Here is a 19,279-nt window from a genome sequence, read left to right on the forward strand (position 1 = left end):
ATATTGTTTTAAATAGGTCAATTACGTATATAATAATATTTATTGTATGTTTTTTAAAATGTTTTTATGCAAACACGAATATATATATTCTTTTTATTTAATAAATAAGCCCTATAAAATTGAGTTTAAAGGTATGCCTTAACAAAACATAATAATTACCTCAATGTATGCAATTAAATACGCCTCGATGTATTTGTATTAACATCTTATAACAAATCTTGCTGCCGAAAAAAAAGAATGTGCAGCGTTTAAAAACTATTGACCCGGTACGTAACCCCAAATATTTCGCCCGAAGTTGAACAAAAAATTTAAAAGACCATTCAAAAAGGAAACGAAATAAAATACGGCTTATTTCATTCGACGTATTTGTCGAGTTAGCGCATGCGCACCGGGCGGGCGCCGACAAAGGCGCTGTGCTCAAATAAAAAACGTTCTAATTTCAAACCGGTCGCCCCTCTGCCGCACGCGCTCCTGCGCATCCCTTCGTCCATTATTATACTGAAGAGGTCATTCACAGTTCGCATAATAGTCGCTATACATTGAACTGCTAATAGGCAAGGCTGGTCGCGTTCAAGCCCTTATTGGACTTTTTAATCATAAATTCTGTTTTGAGGGGCGCCATAAACCGCAGGGCTAATGCCTTAACTCAGAAGAAAGAACGTGAGAGATGCATTAACATCGTCCTGTAACAACTCCAGTAAATAAAAGAAAACGCGGCCTTAAATTAACGCGTTCCTCGTATCTCATTCTGCTCCTTTGTAATTCTTAATATGGTAATGGACAAAACGAATTGAATATTATATATGGCTTAAACAACATTACCTTAATGGCAGTAAAAATCTCAAACATACTTTTAAATTTTTTGCCTCGCAACTAATGACTTAGTGCCGTGATAGCCGAAAAATAAACGTATTTTCCGTAAGAGCAAGTTAATGTACATTACTCATAAAATAATAATATTGATTGTCAAAAGATTTATGTTCCATTTAATTAACATTAATCGCAGTTTTTTCCAAATCATACCTTTTTCGAAATCATCAGTTTCATGTTTATTGATATAGAGTAATAGTTAAAATAAAACTTGAAAACTAATAAAATAACGGAACTAAGTAATGTATCGGAACATAAAATTAATCTGAAATCCTCATCTTGTAATGTAATTATATTATCTCCACAGCTATTATTACTCTAAGTTGATAAATATTAATTCTTCTCTATATATAAATTATATTCAAAATCAAATTTACTTAAACAAACATACATATACGGCATAAAAAGTCAATCAGTATTCCACAATTAAAATTTCTCTATTTATCTCTACAAGTACTCGTATAAAACAAAGCTACGAATCGATGTATAACGGAAGCAAAGGTACTATGGGGTCATTCAATTTACATTTTAAAGGCGTCCCGGCCCAGGACAGTGGAGATTAAAAGATAATTGCCTCAAGCTGTATTCATATTTAACACAAAAAGATTGACAGGGCGTAATATTTCCTATCGACTCATTTTAAATTCTTAATTAAGTTTCAAATGTACTAAAGATTTTACAATCTACATTGAGATAATTTTTATAATATCAAGAGAATTTTATTAATCATTGATATATAAATCGCTTTAACCGATATTATAATTACGAACAGCAAAGGTTTTAATTGGTACAGAAATGTTTAGCATTATCTTATACTTACGGGACTTGTAATAAGTATTCAGATTTAATTTAAAATATCTACATTGATGCGATAAGGTCGAGATTCTTAATTGAAAGATTAAGTTTTAAGCTTTCAAAAAAAAAAAAAAAGAACTAAAACAGCGTTGTCGTAAAATTTAAATAATTATTTCAGCAAAGTTGTCTCTTTAAGGATTAAGGAATATTTATATTTGCACTAAAATAAACAGGCTTTTCGTATTTTTAGTTCAGTACGGCTATTCTGTAACTGTAACCTCGACGCAGAAAACGTCGAAAGCGTGCAATATCAGAATGTTATATGTGACGTTGACTATAATTATTATAAAATTATTAGGATACACGTATCAAAATGGCATATCACTGTAAGTCGATTGTTAACATGTCACGAGTGAGATACGAAGTGAATTCTTACAGAATCGTATTGCAGTTCTGGACCGGAATTAAAAGAAGGCAATGTGACTTCCAAGAGGTAATACTATTCACGATATGATAGGTATATTAATTATTTTAAAAAATAATTATTCAACACCCGTTCTGACAAAGATAAGGTGAAGTTTTTCATAGTATATTAAAGTATTATTTAGTACGTTATTGTGTTTACAAAAAATACTTGAAATTTGAACCACTATAATTTAAAACATTTAATTTTGTGTACGTCTTGGGCTTCCAAATGTTTCTAACAATGGATAAAATTTCTTACATGTTCAGTATCTATCAATAATCTAACACATCATGTTATAAATAAAAAAAAACATAAAACATTCCTCTTCATTACTTATTTTATATTATACATTTAAAAAAACTGCCTCTTAAAACAATATAAGAAAGTTTAGTGCAACAATGAATGTTAACACTATCTGATCGTCGAATAACAATATCGAAAATAAAACCGATTCCATTAATAATGTCAATATAATATTTTGGTTGAAAATTAATTTATTAGCTACTAGCTGTGCCCGCGACTTCGTGCGCGTTGTTTGAATTTATGTTGTTTGGATATTGTAAAGTGATTTTATTTTTATTCTATATATAATTCTAAAATAAAAGTAGCCTAAGTTACTTCTTATTACATCCGCTATCTGCCAGTAAAAGTCCCTTCGAAATCGGTTCAGCCGTTCCAGAGATTAGCCGGAACAAACAGACAGACAAAAATTGTAAAATATGTTATTTTGGTATATGTGCCGTGTATACATATGCATTTAGTAAAAATAGGTTATTTTAATATTACAAACAGACACTCCAATTTTATTATATGTATAGATAAATAATATCCCAATATTATATCAAATTTCGAGTATTACTCTTAAAGAACAACAAATAAAATTAAATCATATTTCGTAATAAATAACATTTTGAATGTCGTACTGCTGGATAATGACCTCATTTCCTTAAGGGGAAGGGTTGCTCCGCTGCGAGTACGTATATTTATCGTAAACGTATGTACATATATGAAATTTTTCCTTCAACTTCGAGTACAATGCGAACTGTAAGCACAAATTAAGCAAATAAAATCTCAGCGGTGTTTTTCTTTTTAACCTTTCCTACCTTCTATTCCTTCTCGTCATCCTAATTTAATACAAAATAAACCCTATTTCAAAGCCTGAAATAGGTTCTATGTTTCTAAATACCACGACCTATATCGTTATCCGCAAACAACTTTTATTTAAGATTCAAAAGTAAGCACTATCAATCAGTGCGGTAAATCGTAAATTTACAAACGAACTGATTTATGGTATAATAGTGCAGGAAATAAATTCGGTATTTGTAATCAGTGTGGAAACCAGAAGTCACAAGGATGTGCCACTTGATACGTGCCTGCAATCTCAATGAGAACCGTCCACTAAAGTTTGGCCTATAACGCAGAGTCCTTTATACGAGTAAACTTCAAGAGCAGTAGCAAACGCCCTCGTTACACTGGCGTGCCACAATTTTATTGTCTACCAGAAAATCCATAAAACGTACTGACCATAGAATATTTAAACCTTGCCGCAAGTATCAAATAAATGGTGTTATCTCTATGATCGACACCTTAAAAATACCAGTAAAGTTACTTTTATTGCTTTTGATGAGTTTACATATTTTATTTTTTTCATAATAATACTTTTTGTTTTAAATTTAAAGATAACAAAAACTGAAAGATTAACGAGTTGTAGTAGAAAATTTCCTTGACGTACAAACTATGACAGTCTATTACGACTTGCAAGTTTAAGTTTGGGCACATACAAGTGCTTAATTTTTTTTCTTTATAATTCATGCTGTGTTCCGTAGTGAAGGAAAACATCGTGAGGAAATTTACATGTGTCTGTGGTACAATAATCCCTAAACCTCCTCCTCGAGAGGAAAAGTCCTTAGCCCAGTAACCCACTGCTGGTTATGTCCTAAACATTCAACATAGCTTAAGGCATTCTAGTCAACAGCAAAAGTCAATAAGGTTACTAATGATATTTAATGAAAAATAAAGGGGAAGAATTTAGGGGAAAATTAATAATATTTAACTAAAACAATTAATCGTAACAAAATTCGAAATATAAAAACAAAGTATTCATAAAATTGTAATTAGAATTAGACAAAGAAGTAATTCAAAATTTTTCTGTTTCTATTAAATAACCATCCGAAGAAACAGCTTGTGAATTTAATTAAACAAATAAGAGAAATTCGTATACTTACGAAGTCTCCTCTAACACAACAAACGTGCGTTTATTTAACAAGTCAAAATCATTAGTATTAAATAACTAAAATATTATTAAAAGTTAAATCATTATCGTTGGAATCCGTTACAGTTAAGTAGTAAATTAATTATGAACCATTGGTTATGTTTGTTTTCTAAATTAGTTAAACATTTAAAACAAACGAAACCCATTTAGCGTAGGTTACAGATAACATTTCAAGATAAAAGTATTACTTAACAATTCCTACGTAAACAATATTAAATACAATTATGACTTTTTTACTTTTGTACAACGAATACCTATTTCGAATAGCTTTTTGTTGTACAAAGGTAGTAAGTACTTTGTTGTACATATGAACTTGATTCAATACTAAAGCAATTAATATATAGCAAGCAACAATTTGCTATGTATTAAATGAATTTATGGAAGTAATCGTTTTTTCCTTATCAATATTATGAGAGAACGTCTTTGACTGTTACAACTAAGTCAGTTTGTATTTATATGAAATATCATTAGCAACGTTGAGTTGGTACATAATATTGTATTGCCAGTTTATATTACTAATTTGTAAAGGTTTAACTAAGTAAGAATATTATCGATGTATAATTGTAATAAAATTAAGAATTCCTAATTTAAAAGTGGAGCGTTTTAAACGCCCGTCAACATAACACTAAGTGAACATCATTGATTGATGGAGAGGACAACTGCCGTGTTTTGCATTTAGCTATTTACGGGCATTTCCTTCGCTTAACCCATCTGCCATGTTGATTAATGACAACCAACGCCACCTATTAGACGATACTGGATGTGCGCTCCGCTGCGTATGGAAGGAAGTGAGGATTTGAAAGTCAAGTCCTTTTAACTTTGAAACGGAATGATATATTTCCTCTTCGTATTGAAATAAATTATTTCGAATCGCTGATGGTGTATTTAATAATAACATCAAGTATTGGTAACATACAATATTTAGAAATGATTTCATTCGTACGTATTTTTGTATTAAACAAAAAATCAACTAGGACAAGAAAAGATTGTTATAATTTTCAATCATCAACATTTAAGTAAAAACCCCGCAAACTGATGCACATGCATAGACTTCTACCGAGGTCGAGGAGATTGTTTCCGGTTCTCCGTTTTCCACAAACAATCGGATCCCGTTACCTTTGGCAGCTCATCGGTCCAACTCGCTAAAGAGCTCCCAATGCTGGGTTTAATTAAGAAGACGCTTAAAAAAAAAAACAAAAAAAGTCCTAATTAAGTAAATAAGAAAAATAAACTATAATAAAATCTTAGATTGTTTATGTGAAATTTTCTCTTCAAATGTTTTAAATGCCTTTGAACTAACATCAAAGGCTAAAAAGTAAAATACTGCTCATTTTCTCCGTCAAGATAATTTCTTTCCAATAACTTATAGCTCAGTGATGTTAAAGAGAGCCGCGTAGGCTCACCGCCCACATACTGTTTCGGCCGCGAATAATTTGCAACTTGCTAATAGCTCGAAAAACAGCTTGCAATGAACTGATGTAAGTTATAAGAATCAAGCGTACGCGAATAATTATTTGTAAAATAAATTTTATAAGTCAGTTTTTCCGCCTAGTTAGTAGACTAGCTTATACAGCAGCAGATCATGTAAACTTATTTTAAATTTCCTTCTAAAATAATCTTACGGCTGATTTATTTCCGTTTGACTCGACTAGTGCCGTCCCATCTTACTGTTTCGGAGTTTCTGCACAAACTTGCGCATAGTATTAATTATCCTGTGCAATTGGCGAAACTCCATTTAATATGGCCGAATCCAGTAACTTAATGTTATTTGTCTAACGCTCTTTTCCTATCATTGTCAGATTCACTTTTGCCAATATTATGACTAGTATATACGTATTTTAAGCCTAGTGTATATATATTATACATAGATTAACCTTGAGTTATTTTTCACCGCGGAACAGCAAAATATAAGACTTGAGTCTTGTTGTCTAACAAGCGTGGGTAGTGTAACGGTTTAATACAAGCTTCGTGCGTTTATAAGCACTAAAGATTCTGCAGCATTAAGTTCAAGATCTAGTACCGAAAGTAATCGAAATAGATGCTTTATGAGGCAAGTAAACCTAGAAACGCTTGATTGAATTGGCACAAACATTTATTCATAAATCTGTCCAAATGATTAATTAAACCTTCCCGTATTTTTAAATGTTCCAAGAAACTTACTTTTTGCAGACTTATATACTACATATATGTATTTTTAAATTTTTCTTGGTATCTTAAAATGTATTTTTGCGTTAAAATTCATCATAAAATTCCTCACTTCCTTTCTCATAAAACTAACTAAAATTGTTTCGTAGCAATTTTCAGTGCAATAATAATACTTAAGAAAAAATATAATAAATGGAGCAATTTATATAACGACGCTGTTAGTCTCGGCTCGTTTTGTGATTGTCTCAAAAATGCGTATTACTTACCGTTATACTTTTTGTTGTCCTTTTTAAGAAAGACGCAGAAAGTTTTCTTGTTGTTTACATTTTATGAAATACTATAGAAATAAAGCGTCGCAATACGTCGAGGCTGGTCTTTTATGAAGCCCGACCTCGCAGACGTACTAAAACTTGTAGCTGAGTTTAAAGCTTCATTTTAATTTTCCTCGCTCGCCTCTCTAGAAAAAACGTACAGTACTTCGCACGTGTCGGAAATAAAATAGATTTTTTATAGCGGCATTTGGACATTACTCTGGACCCCTATTTTGTCCACTTTAATGTCAGGACATTAAGTCACCCTTTAAAAATTATGTACTTTTGAACATACCTCAAGCTGTAACATACTGAAAAACACTCTTTTCTCTTCTTTATGAGATGCTGAATATCGTAATTCTTCTTTTTTTTTATATTATATTACTTTAAAAAACATTCGAATTTAAAGCGCAAAAATGGCGTGTTTTCTGTATAAGATTCGTTTCGGGTTAAGAAATTATTATATGAAATTAATCCTTTTTAAAATATATGTTTTTAATTTTTCGACAAGAATATAACTACGACTATATAACAAGGGGAGCCTCGCACATGGTTACATACAGCTGCAACTATAACTAAATGTTATTATTATCAATTTAATTATTGTATAATATTTATAATTTAAATTGCAAATCAATATATACCATTACAAATAGTTTAAGCAATTACTGTACAATGATGGTCATAATTTATCTCCTTGGAACAATACGTAGCCTACAATACAATGAGCCTCATATAACGTAAGCTGGAATGCCTATTTAATAGTATCCTAGAACGTGAGACATCGCTTCCTACATAAAGCATGCATAATTTATATCAGTCATAATAAAATACCAGCTTTCTCGGAACGATTAATATTATATTTTTCTAAATTAAATTTTCATTTTTTTTTTGTAAAGATACGCCTTAATGTACTTCTCATTTGCCAAGGGTTACCATAATTTTGTGAAACTAATTAAAATAAATAAACTATTTGTTTGTATAAAATCAAGTGGTTCATGCCTAAAGTTCAACCCACAATCTCAGTTTCAGATTCAGAATCAGATCAGATCAGAATGCTTTAACCTTTGCTTCATCTTATTTAATTAGCTTAAATACCGGATGCATTTAGTTATTTTAAGCACCTTCAATTTTGATTTCTGAACGATCGCAAACAAAAAAGACATTAATTTTCAAGCAATTATACATACTCACAAATAGTTATAATACAATGAAGTTTTATTAAATACACAGAAAAGAAAATATTCTTAGTTACCAACTTATAATTTATTCACTTTAGCATGAAGCAGTTTACTAAGTAGAGTCTATATTGAACTCTGAGAGCACCCCGAGGCAACTCATTTCACGGTGGTCAGGAGCCCGCCTCATACCTACTAATCTCACGATTAAGTAAATAGCAACTTTGTTACCTTATAATACTTGTACAATCAGTTTACTATCTATAGGATCTACTTTATAATATAATACTTTACTTAATTAAGTTTTTCAAGTCCGTTGCCCGATAATAGGTTATTTACGGATGTTACTTTATTTTACTTTATTACAGTGCAATTATTGATTTTTTATATTGATTACTTGAAATAAAATTCTTGTCTTTATTATTTCAATTTTGCTTCGAGCGTTATTTATAAGAATTTTGAAATGAAGACTGTTTTTATTCGTAAAAGTTTTATCCTTAATATCCCTGTGTAAGCTGAGCCGGATTTGCAACTCACTCCCCCAACTTCTCTGACTTTTCTTTTTAATTAAAAGTATTTTATAGAGATTCGAGATTTTAAAGTAAAATTTAAGTTTAACAGACTTCCTTACATTTAATACTTTGACTTCAAATATTGCTGAGAATAATTTCAGGCAATGTTTTCTATTTGAAAAATTAAAGTGATATAAAATGATAACTAATTTATTATTGTTATAACACATTAATATTTAGTACAGAGAATTGCATTCAGCAGTGCGATTCTGTAAGAAGTTACTTCGTATCTCACTTGTGAAATATTGACAACCGACTTATAGTGATACGCCATTTTGATACGTGTACCCTATATTTTTTATCACTATTGCAGTTGTATTTCGCATATCACATTTTGATATTTAACATTCGTGATCCGCGGTGAGTTCCGAGTTACGGAATACCTCTATTGGTACACCTTCGACTCAAGGCGGCCTACAAGATGGAGACAATATTTATTTAAAAATGTTTTTTAAATAGAATTTATGAATAGATGAACTACAATAAAAATCCCATATTATCTCGATATTCTTATCTTTTCATTGTATACGTATCTTAAAAGAGATAAAAACACTAGTGTAGTAATAAATGGTATACGTCGCCATCAACCAAAAAAATTTAAATAAAACATTGTCGTAGTCCGTGGGTTTATGTAAACGGCGCCGGATTTTTTATTCATTCAGGATAAAACCGTATACAAAAGGCGGACATTTAACGACCGATGCTCGAAAGAATCGATTCGTGTTCGATTGTTGAGGATTCTTATCACATAACAGAGGTAATAATCAGGCGATGGGCAGCTGAGACAATGAAACGGGCCGCGGAGATCGTAACTTGGTCAAGATGGCCCGTATACACGAGAACGCAGCGGAAGAATGGTCATGTGCTGCTGCTCACAGACTATAAATGAGGAGGGGAAAAATATCTTATGCTCCTGACTCAGCATTTTTATGCTCATCGTTTTGATTATATCTCCAAAACCTCGAGGAAAGAACATTACTTAAATATTAATATGCATTTAAAATATTCGAACTTAATCAGATATTTTTATATTGAAATAAAAGTTGCTTTTAAATAAAGGTATTAGCAACGTTTTTTTACCAAATTATTAAAATGATTATAAATTTGTTGAACAGAAAAATGATAGAACATTTTCCTTTATCTTAAGAGTTTAATAAAAAAGTAAATATTATATACCTAATAATTAATATATAGCTTTGAAGTAATCCACTTTACATATTATAACTAAGAGCATAGTTGCTTCTATATATTAAAAACAGATGTTCCAATTAGACTCCAGGTAAGCGATAAACAAAATTAATATGAAAAAGTAACTAAATTGCTCGCAAGTATAGTTACAGGAACTTGCTCTAACAACATCGGTATTGTTCAGCCATTGCACATAAACGCGTCTGCTGAATATACGATCTCAGAAACAAAGGTAATTTAAAATCGTGTGGCGAGCCAAGTTCATATCATATAAATTTATAAAAAATTCGCTGCAGTAATCTTCCATACAGTGTAAGAAAATAATAATTTTCCCCACGTAATCCAAAAGCAAGGAAATAACAAATGAGAAGGAGAAAAATCGACGAAATATGTGAGCTGAGTTGATTTTTCTCTCGGGGCCTTTTAGCTTGTTGCGATTACTTACGTGTGTCGGGATTAATGATACCAATATATTTAGAAAGCCGCGTCGCAGAGGACATTTGTCAGATGGTTGTACGGTCTTTATTGCAGTACGGTCCCAAGCCGTAATTCAATTGTTAACATGTAATATAAAATTCTAATAATAAATTAAGGTACTATCACACGATTATCGTAGAGACAATCTGCAGCCATGATCTAGCTGGCTACATTTTACGGCCGTAGTTAAAGTTAGTTTGTAAAAGATCAGAGTTTGAATATCGTGTGGGTTCAATGAGATGTATTTTTAAAGAGTCGGATATGACGTCAGAGATATATGTCATATGGAACTTTAAGGATTGTCCACTATACTATTCTATATACCTAAGAAGTTGATCATCATCATCATCAAGTTGATGTCCGTTAACAATATCCGCAATGAATGGAATCGATCAGATGTTTTGATTATGGTTATATTTTTAAATAAGAAAATTTTCATTATTGAATAACTATTTACTTTAAAATATGCACTATAAGTGAAAGGACATGTGAACAAAAAGCCAGACGTATTTTAAGATTTATAAGCAGTGGCGACCTGTAAACCGTTTAGACCTTAAAGACTTCGGTAATCTGTTTTCACAGTATTATGTTAAACAGTATGAAGATAAGATCTCAACTGCAACCGTGTAAGAAATATGGTATGGCAAAATGTCATATAACAAGTAGGTAATATTCTTTGATGTTCGATAATCTTACAAGATAATATCAAAAATTATTTAAAGTTCGCAAGATAACATTCAAAGTTCCAATGTATGAACGCAAGCGTGAAATGAGTTCCGTATTTATTACTTTCGCTGAATCCGTACCTGTTATAAAAGAAAATTGAAAATCTATTAAATTAAAAACACAAATTTTCTACAAAACCTTTATATGTAATTCATACAAGAAATAAAAATGTAATCAAATCATACCTTCATCCTAGTATGAAAAATTAACGTTTACCTTATGGCTAAATATTTTGCGCTCAAACAATTTACTTTAACCGAATTCCGAATGGACAAAATTAATTTGTGGAAGTCATAAAGAAGGTCGAGATTTGACCTCAGGAACTTAAATCAATATTTATAGCCATAGGACATTTATTATTGTTCTAACTTCTAAAATGACTTATAAAGCTAGAGAATTTGTATGATTAAACGCGATTATCTGAGGGCCGAGTATTATAGAAAGTCTGTTTATTGAGAAAAGTTATGTATCGTAGCAATTGGACCACACGATGGTAAGTGGTCACCATTACCCATAGACATTGGCGTCGTAAGAAATTTTAACGATTTCTTACATTGCCAAAGCATCACCAACCTTGAGAAGGGAGATGTAATGTCCCTTGTGCCTTTTGTTACACTGGATGACTCATCCTTGAAACATGAACACAACAATTCTAAGTATTGCTGCTTGGCGGTAGAATATATGATGAGTGGGTGGTACCTGCCTAGACGCCCGTCTATTCAAAGGCCTACCACTATTCAAGGTTTCATATTTCTTACGGCGCCAATGTCTATGGGCGATAATGACCTCTTAATATCAGGTGGTCCAATTGCTAGTCCACAAACATGTTTTAAACAAAAACTAGGACGCAATATATTTATGTTATTATCATTCATAAAAAAAACGTTTAGTAGATAAGAAATTATGCCTATATGCATAGATAATTTTGATAAAATTCAAAACAGCGATACACTCGCCCGATATACGACGCACCGAATTAGTCCAGTAACATAAAAAAGCGGATATCAAGGCTTTATGGGATAAAATTAACATACGAAGCGTGAAAATACGTGGATGGCGAGACGGAAACTTTTAATATATTTTTATGAAAGGCGTTTTGGCGCGAGACCCAAATGATAAATGGGGACCCTTCACTCGAGGTTTGATGTAAACCCGATTTCGCGAAGTTGGCTCCAAATACGCTTACGTTACAATCAGCAATTTTATATACTCTCGTTTATTTTACAGTCTCTTCAGAAACTTTACGTTTTTATTAAGCTACTATTTTTATAGTATAATTGATAACCATTTATTTCCTAGGCAGAATGTTTAAATTGTTATAACACAGCCGAGGATGAGCCTTCATTAATTTCAAATAGAAAACTTGTAGCTAACTTCACTGTACTGCTCTACTGCGTGTAAGTCGGTACGTTCTCCAAATGTTTTGTCATTGTTTACGAAACAAAAGTTAGGCTCAGAAAAATACAGCGATGTTTGTCCGCATTTGAACCTGCGAACATCGGATAAGAGCTACGTTTTCCAAATACAAAGCCATTCCGGCCTTTTAAAATTTACCTAAAACTTAACTGACTTTTGTTATTATCTTGAAACAATATAATTTATTTACGTAATGTACTCATACACGATAAGTCGTGTAAGTGTAGTAAAAGCCATTTTTTTATTGTTTTTTGTATATTTAATCGATGTATTTAAAACATAATGTTAATTATCAATTATAAATTCAAGTGACAAATGGGTATTTCAAATAACAATCATTAACCATATTATATTGCAGGCCTCATGTCAGATAAAACAATTCTATTTCGTATGAAAATCGTATTTCATTCAATATCTATTCGTGGTTTTACTCAAATTCAATGCTCGTTATATTTTCCGATGCGTACGAAATTCCATTAATTGGATTTTCAATTATTGTTTATGTAATCGCGACGAACAAACATTTTATTATTTTGTTCAGTTTCATCTCATTTAAAGTATTCAATTATTAATATTTGCATAATATTATATTAAGTTACATTAAAAAAACCGCCTGTCATATTTAACCAATATTAACGCTTAACATTTTTGTGTACGGTTTTTCATTACGAGGAACTGATACTTTTATTGAATATACGATGGCTATAAAATCAACAATGACTTATTGCCTTAATTCCGTGTAACGTAGGGAGCGTTAGCAGCAACACAAACCTAACACACAACATAACACCAATAGGGCTAGCATAACAAAATTTATATTACTTCAACCAATCACGCCGCTGGCGAATTGATAAGTGGGCTGTATATCAAACATCTCTTCTTAGTAATCTGCGTGCAGATCTAAATATAATGAACACCGCCACGCCAACCAGCTGCCGTTTTATGGCAAAATCTTCTAAATTATATCCTAAGGGGAAAAATCTCATCTCGTGTTTTAAACACGATCTTTCGAATTTCATTAGGATCAAAAACATTGGCTCCTCTTACCTGGACCGATCGTAAATTGAATACGCTTTTTGATTACAGTTATCGCTCTGATTGATTAATAGAGTGTCATTTGGGGCGTTTGTTTGTGGACGTTGTTTATGATAAACACTTTATTTAAATTTAAAATATCCAATGTTATAAATAAAACGAAACAAGCTAAAAGCAATGGTTAAGTTAAATAATGGTAGTGAGTTATAATAATGTTTGAACGGAAGCAAAGAAATGGATTCAGGAAATAGACGGCTATTCCTCAGACGCGAACTGTTTGGCGCCTCCAAAAAAAGAACAAAGGCGTTTGTTTTATTTAGTAAATCTTTCGAAAGAAGAAGCCAATTTTTTTTGCACTTAGATATTTCTTTTTCCGTGACTAAATGTTTGTTTAATCGCGCAAACTGAAAATACGACATACATTTTTAAATCAAACTTTATGCTAGCTCTAAGAAATTTATCGTTTGAATCGACTTGGAGCATACTTCAAGCAACGAGTTTGCATTTCAGGAAAGAGCTATAAAACTGGAGTCGACAGGTGTACTCAATGTCTGTAGGAACGTGACACTCGCCTTAGAAATATGATATCTACATAAAAGAGAAGGCTTTTGAAGAAAATGAATCCCAGTGCGCTTGAAATTTTACTTATATATTTATAAACTGAATTTCTACTCGGGTGACATGATTCTAATTCAAATATCGTTAGAAAATATTAAGAATATATTCTTATAAATAAAATGCTATTGTGAGTTTAAGTTTTACTTTTCTTTTATTTTTTATTGATCCATAAATTCAACATACCCGATGTAAAATATTTTACCGATAAATCTTACTTCATATAATTTGATTATTTCAACACTTTTCACCTTATATAACATTTATTAGCACAAATTTTCAACTACTTAAGAAACCAACCGCAAGTAGAACTATAAACGGTATCGTAGCTTTATACAAAAGACAATTGTCTTCCATAAATGAACTGCAAGAAAACGCTTCCGACGTTCTAGTTCGAGTTCGCGATTGTCTTTGGTCGATAACGTTTCTTGTAATAGTCGATTTGCTAGTGAAAAAAGGCACTAGAGAGCGCGGAAAAAAGAACAAGGGAAGTCGATAAGGCAGCGAGCCCTCGTTATCTCGGCTCGTAAATTACCCTGACACCCTCGGGGGCAGGTACTGTACTTCGAAACGCTGCGCGGATACTAGGAAATGAACTGAATACGTGATCCAATTGTGGTTTAAGGTGCATACTATTTATACGCTAGTTCGAATGAGGTTTGATACAAAGTCTGATATATCATCAATTTATATGCTATACGAAACTTATCTTTATATTATGCCAAGTATTTATATCATACAAATCTATGTATATTAGAAGTATTATTAAGTTTTATCTATCAAATTTGTATATAGGTACAATTTTTTTTTGTATGACATAGATGTCACCGCCGTCCATAGATGATAAGATAAGAAATATTAAAAATTCCTTACATCACCAATGTGCCACCAAACTTGGGAACAAAGATATTATGACACTTGTGCCTGTAACTACACTGGCTTACTCACCCTTCAAACCGAAACACAACAATACTGAATGATGCTGTTTGGCGGTAGAATATATGATGAGTGGGTGATACCTACCCAGTCGGACTTGCACAAATCCCTACCACCAAGTAAATTTATTGGTTGTAAAAGTTATCCAAACTGGCGATGATTTGGTATTTTTTGTAATCAAAATATGCGTCGTGATGATTTTAAGATTATAAGACACATTGTATTTATACCGATACATACATACATACATACATACATACATACTTCCTTCATATCTGCAATTTTCATATTTATGATAAATTCGGAACTTATGATTAGCGTGTCATTTATGTGTTGGAGATATGTGTTATCGTATCGATTTAAAAGGGACGTTTGTTTACGCATTGAAGTTTCGCAATAAATCTGCCCGCTTCCGACGTCCCGTGCGACCATATTTGACAGCCTAATACATATCGGCACAATATTCGGGGAACGTTTCGAAACATTCGAATTTGGCTTCCAAAAATATATGTAACTTTTATTGTTATAGCAGTACGGATTAAAATGCTGCGTTCTTTAATGTTAATATGTAGGTATAAATTTGTTCAGTAGAGTTTTGACAAATATCTGCAGGTGACGTAGCCGCGGTTTTCCTAGCGGATGTGTTTGACATATTGCTTTGATAGCGGTTGGTAGCATGCGGGGAGTCATAAATTATAAACTAACAACCGACAGGGTGAGGATCTTATGACACATTGTTGTCCAGGTAGTGGGTCCGCAACAATAGACGACATTAATAATTTAGAGTCAGATAGCTGCGGTCGATACGGCTCTGTACTTGTATTTTTATGTATGAATTTTAGTATTCTTTCTAAAAATTATTATTATAGGATCAATTTATATTTTGCTATTTTATTAACTTTTTTTATTAACTTTGCTAATTTATTTATATTTAATATCCATTAAATTAATAAATAAAATAGCAAAGTTAATTAAAATCAAGCTCTCTGTATATTTTTAAATTTGATTTCGCTACCAAACAGCAACTCTTTACATTACTGTCGTCCAGTTTAAGAAATGAGTGAGCCAGTGTAATTATCGACATAAGGGAGGATCTTAGATTGCATGGTTGGTTTCGTAATGACGATGTATGGAATGATTTATAGTTCTTTGAAGGTACCACTTATTATATAAATAAAAAAGAAGAAAAATGTTACTCTTAGAATAACAAAACATATTGTAGACAACATATACAGCGATAAAATATCAAAATCGAAATGAAATTAATCTAACAAACTTGACAAATATTAAAAACGGTATCTTTATATTAAAATTAAAAAAAAATTTATAAACACTAACAAATTTAGCCAAAACGTAAATACAATTTGCAAATTTAATTTAGTGTCTGCAAAATTGACATGAACCAAATAGATAAAACACTCATCGGTGGCCAACATGCTCGTCTGGTTTCATAAAACAAAAAAAAAACAAAATTTACCGCGCCGTATAAATACCATGTAAACGGATCTACATTGTGATGCGTTATAGTTAACGTAACTTAAGTTATACAATAACAGACATAGCGCAGTAGCAGTATGTAGCTATACTAATATTATAAATGCGAAAGTAAACTCTGTCTGTCTATCTGATGTCTGTCTGATACGCTTTCACGGCTATACAACTGAGCCAAATTTGATGAAATTTGGTATGAAGTAAGGTTGAACCTCTCCACGTTACGACCACTCCGCCTAATACGAGGGAGACGATTCGTTTTTTTACATCGTATATAAATGACAGTTTTAAACTTATAAACAAGTGAAACAAAATGATAAGGTATAGGTAAACACCGCATGCAATAAGGTCTTAAATTAAATTGCTAACCAAATACAAAAATAGTAGAAATGAATTAACAACAAAAATACATAAATACCAACGTTAAATTTAATTATAATAAATGTACAAAATAATAATCACCACCACAATATCAATATATACATTATTCGAGGAGACTCATGCGAGGACTTTTATCTCATTATAATATAATGTAACGCTACCACCTCTTCTGAATGTAGATTCTACCAAGAAGAACCGGCATGAAAGTCAGTAGACTGCCAGTTACATAGATTATTAAATGCAATAAATTAAATACTTAACCCGCATAGAAATCAACGAATACGATAAAAACTAATAATATGCATATAAATAATTTTATTTGCAACATTTATTTTTGTATGAAATTCATAAAAAAAAACCTAAATTCATAATTATTTTGTAACAATTATAACGAATTCTTAATAAAGAGCTATGAATCATGAAAGATCCAGTGAATTGAATTTAAGCGTTCGAATCAATCGCTGGTTTAAATCCGAGTCACCAATGAGATATGTTCATAAGTTATTGTGTTTATTAATGTCAATATTAAAAAACATTGCAACGAAAAATGGAATTTTGGATGGACATCTGTATCCACCAATCTTCACTGAAAAAACCTTGTGTAGTAAGCTCCGGATTATTTCCTGAATCCTCTTAAGGAAGATCATAGGGAGCTATATCTTTATTAAAATTAAGTAAAAATGTAGTATGGCCATTAATATCTGTTCTTATGATGTCTATTTTTTATGTTTTCCTTCTTCTCATTTATTTTTACTTCTTATTTTTTTGTTGTTATTAATATTATAAAGTACATTTATTGTATTGTACTCATTCCTACTGAGAATCTCTATCGAAACTTCCAGAATATTTCTTACAATGTTTTCTTAAGCCGCAGACGTAAACAAAGTAAATTTTAAACACTTTCAAAGAACTCATTACAGTGTTCTAACCTAAAAGATTTTATCAACCAAATTGTTTCTTTTCGATTTTAATATACTTTAATTGGTAATTTAAAAATAAAACTGTTTCAAACTACAAGTAATTATACCGAATGAAGACTATTAATTTATGATATAATGGAGTTAGTCTACATATGGTAATAATACGCATAAATCTAAACTGAATTATTAGTATAACATATCATTATTACATAGTCCCAACCATAATAACCATAATGAATTTCAAATCTGACGGCTGAACTTGTTATCCGAGACACAGAATGTGTGAACATTTTAATACTGAGTCACGCCTGTATTGAGTATTAAATCGTAATGCCTAGCAAGATTATATTATAAAATGCAAGCAAAAGGTGCGGGGTATTTACGAGATAAATGACACAATTACATTTTTTTCGCAAAGTATACATTCACGTTTTTTTGTATATACATACCCAAAAACTTGAATAAAAAACCATAATACTATGGTTCTTCTAATTCACCGTATGAATTAATTACCTAAATCAGATTACGTTCGTGATACACTTTTGCGAGTATATTTCCTAACTCAGTATTAGTGCAAATTTCGTCGACCAATGCAGAAGCAGACGTAAGAGCTCTTAATATAAGAATCCAATTTTTTATCTGATTTACGGAAAAGTAAAAGTAGCCAAAAGCTTCTCATTGATATTTGCAATACTTGAATGACAAATCCTTTCTCTATGATGTCTCCACTTAACACTAAAAATATACCTTCTATTCACTTGTAACAGGTTTCTAAAGAGTTACCAACACAATACACTACGAGCTTAAAAGTAAAAAACTATTATGACGCCACGTTACTACGAGTACGACACCGCTTTAATATATCCTCATTTTGCAAACTAATGTAACAGTTAGTACATAAATTATGATACATCATTAATCTAAAGAAGATTAATTTATAGAAAAGTTTTTAAATAATACGTTTATCTTCATGAAATAGTTTAATGTTTTAAATAAAAGATAAAATATGTTAAAATTAATCTTTCGTAATGTAACAGTATATTCGGCGTCGGAAGGCGCGCGGAGTTCCTAATCAGTTTGTGACAACGACAGGTGCAGCACTGTTGAAACGTCGAGCGAAATAAATAAAGGTATGGTCGCGGCTAAAACCTGAATAGATATACAAAATGTAAAATGTAATAAGTCATACATACACAAGTCACAAGTAAGTGTAAAACATAAATTACTGAATTACAAAATGGGTACGGATTTTATCAGCATTCGAAACCACAGACTAATTAAACGTGTAGCTAACACACAGCCTCGTGTTTTATTAACACGTTTTTGTAAGATTGTTCTTAATTAATAAAGAAGGTATGAACGTTTACATATATTGATATTGTATTCATAATGTGTCTTTCTTTTTAGAAGCTCTTAACAAAACTCTTTGAATTATTCACAATAGTGTTTTTGTAGTACCTTTTGTACGCACAACAAAAAAGCCTT

This window comes from Vanessa tameamea, chromosome 12, assembly GCF_037043105.1.
Source record: "Vanessa tameamea isolate UH-Manoa-2023 chromosome 12, ilVanTame1 primary haplotype, whole genome shotgun sequence".
Taxonomy (NCBI): Eukaryota; Metazoa; Arthropoda; class Insecta; order Lepidoptera; family Nymphalidae; genus Vanessa; species Vanessa tameamea.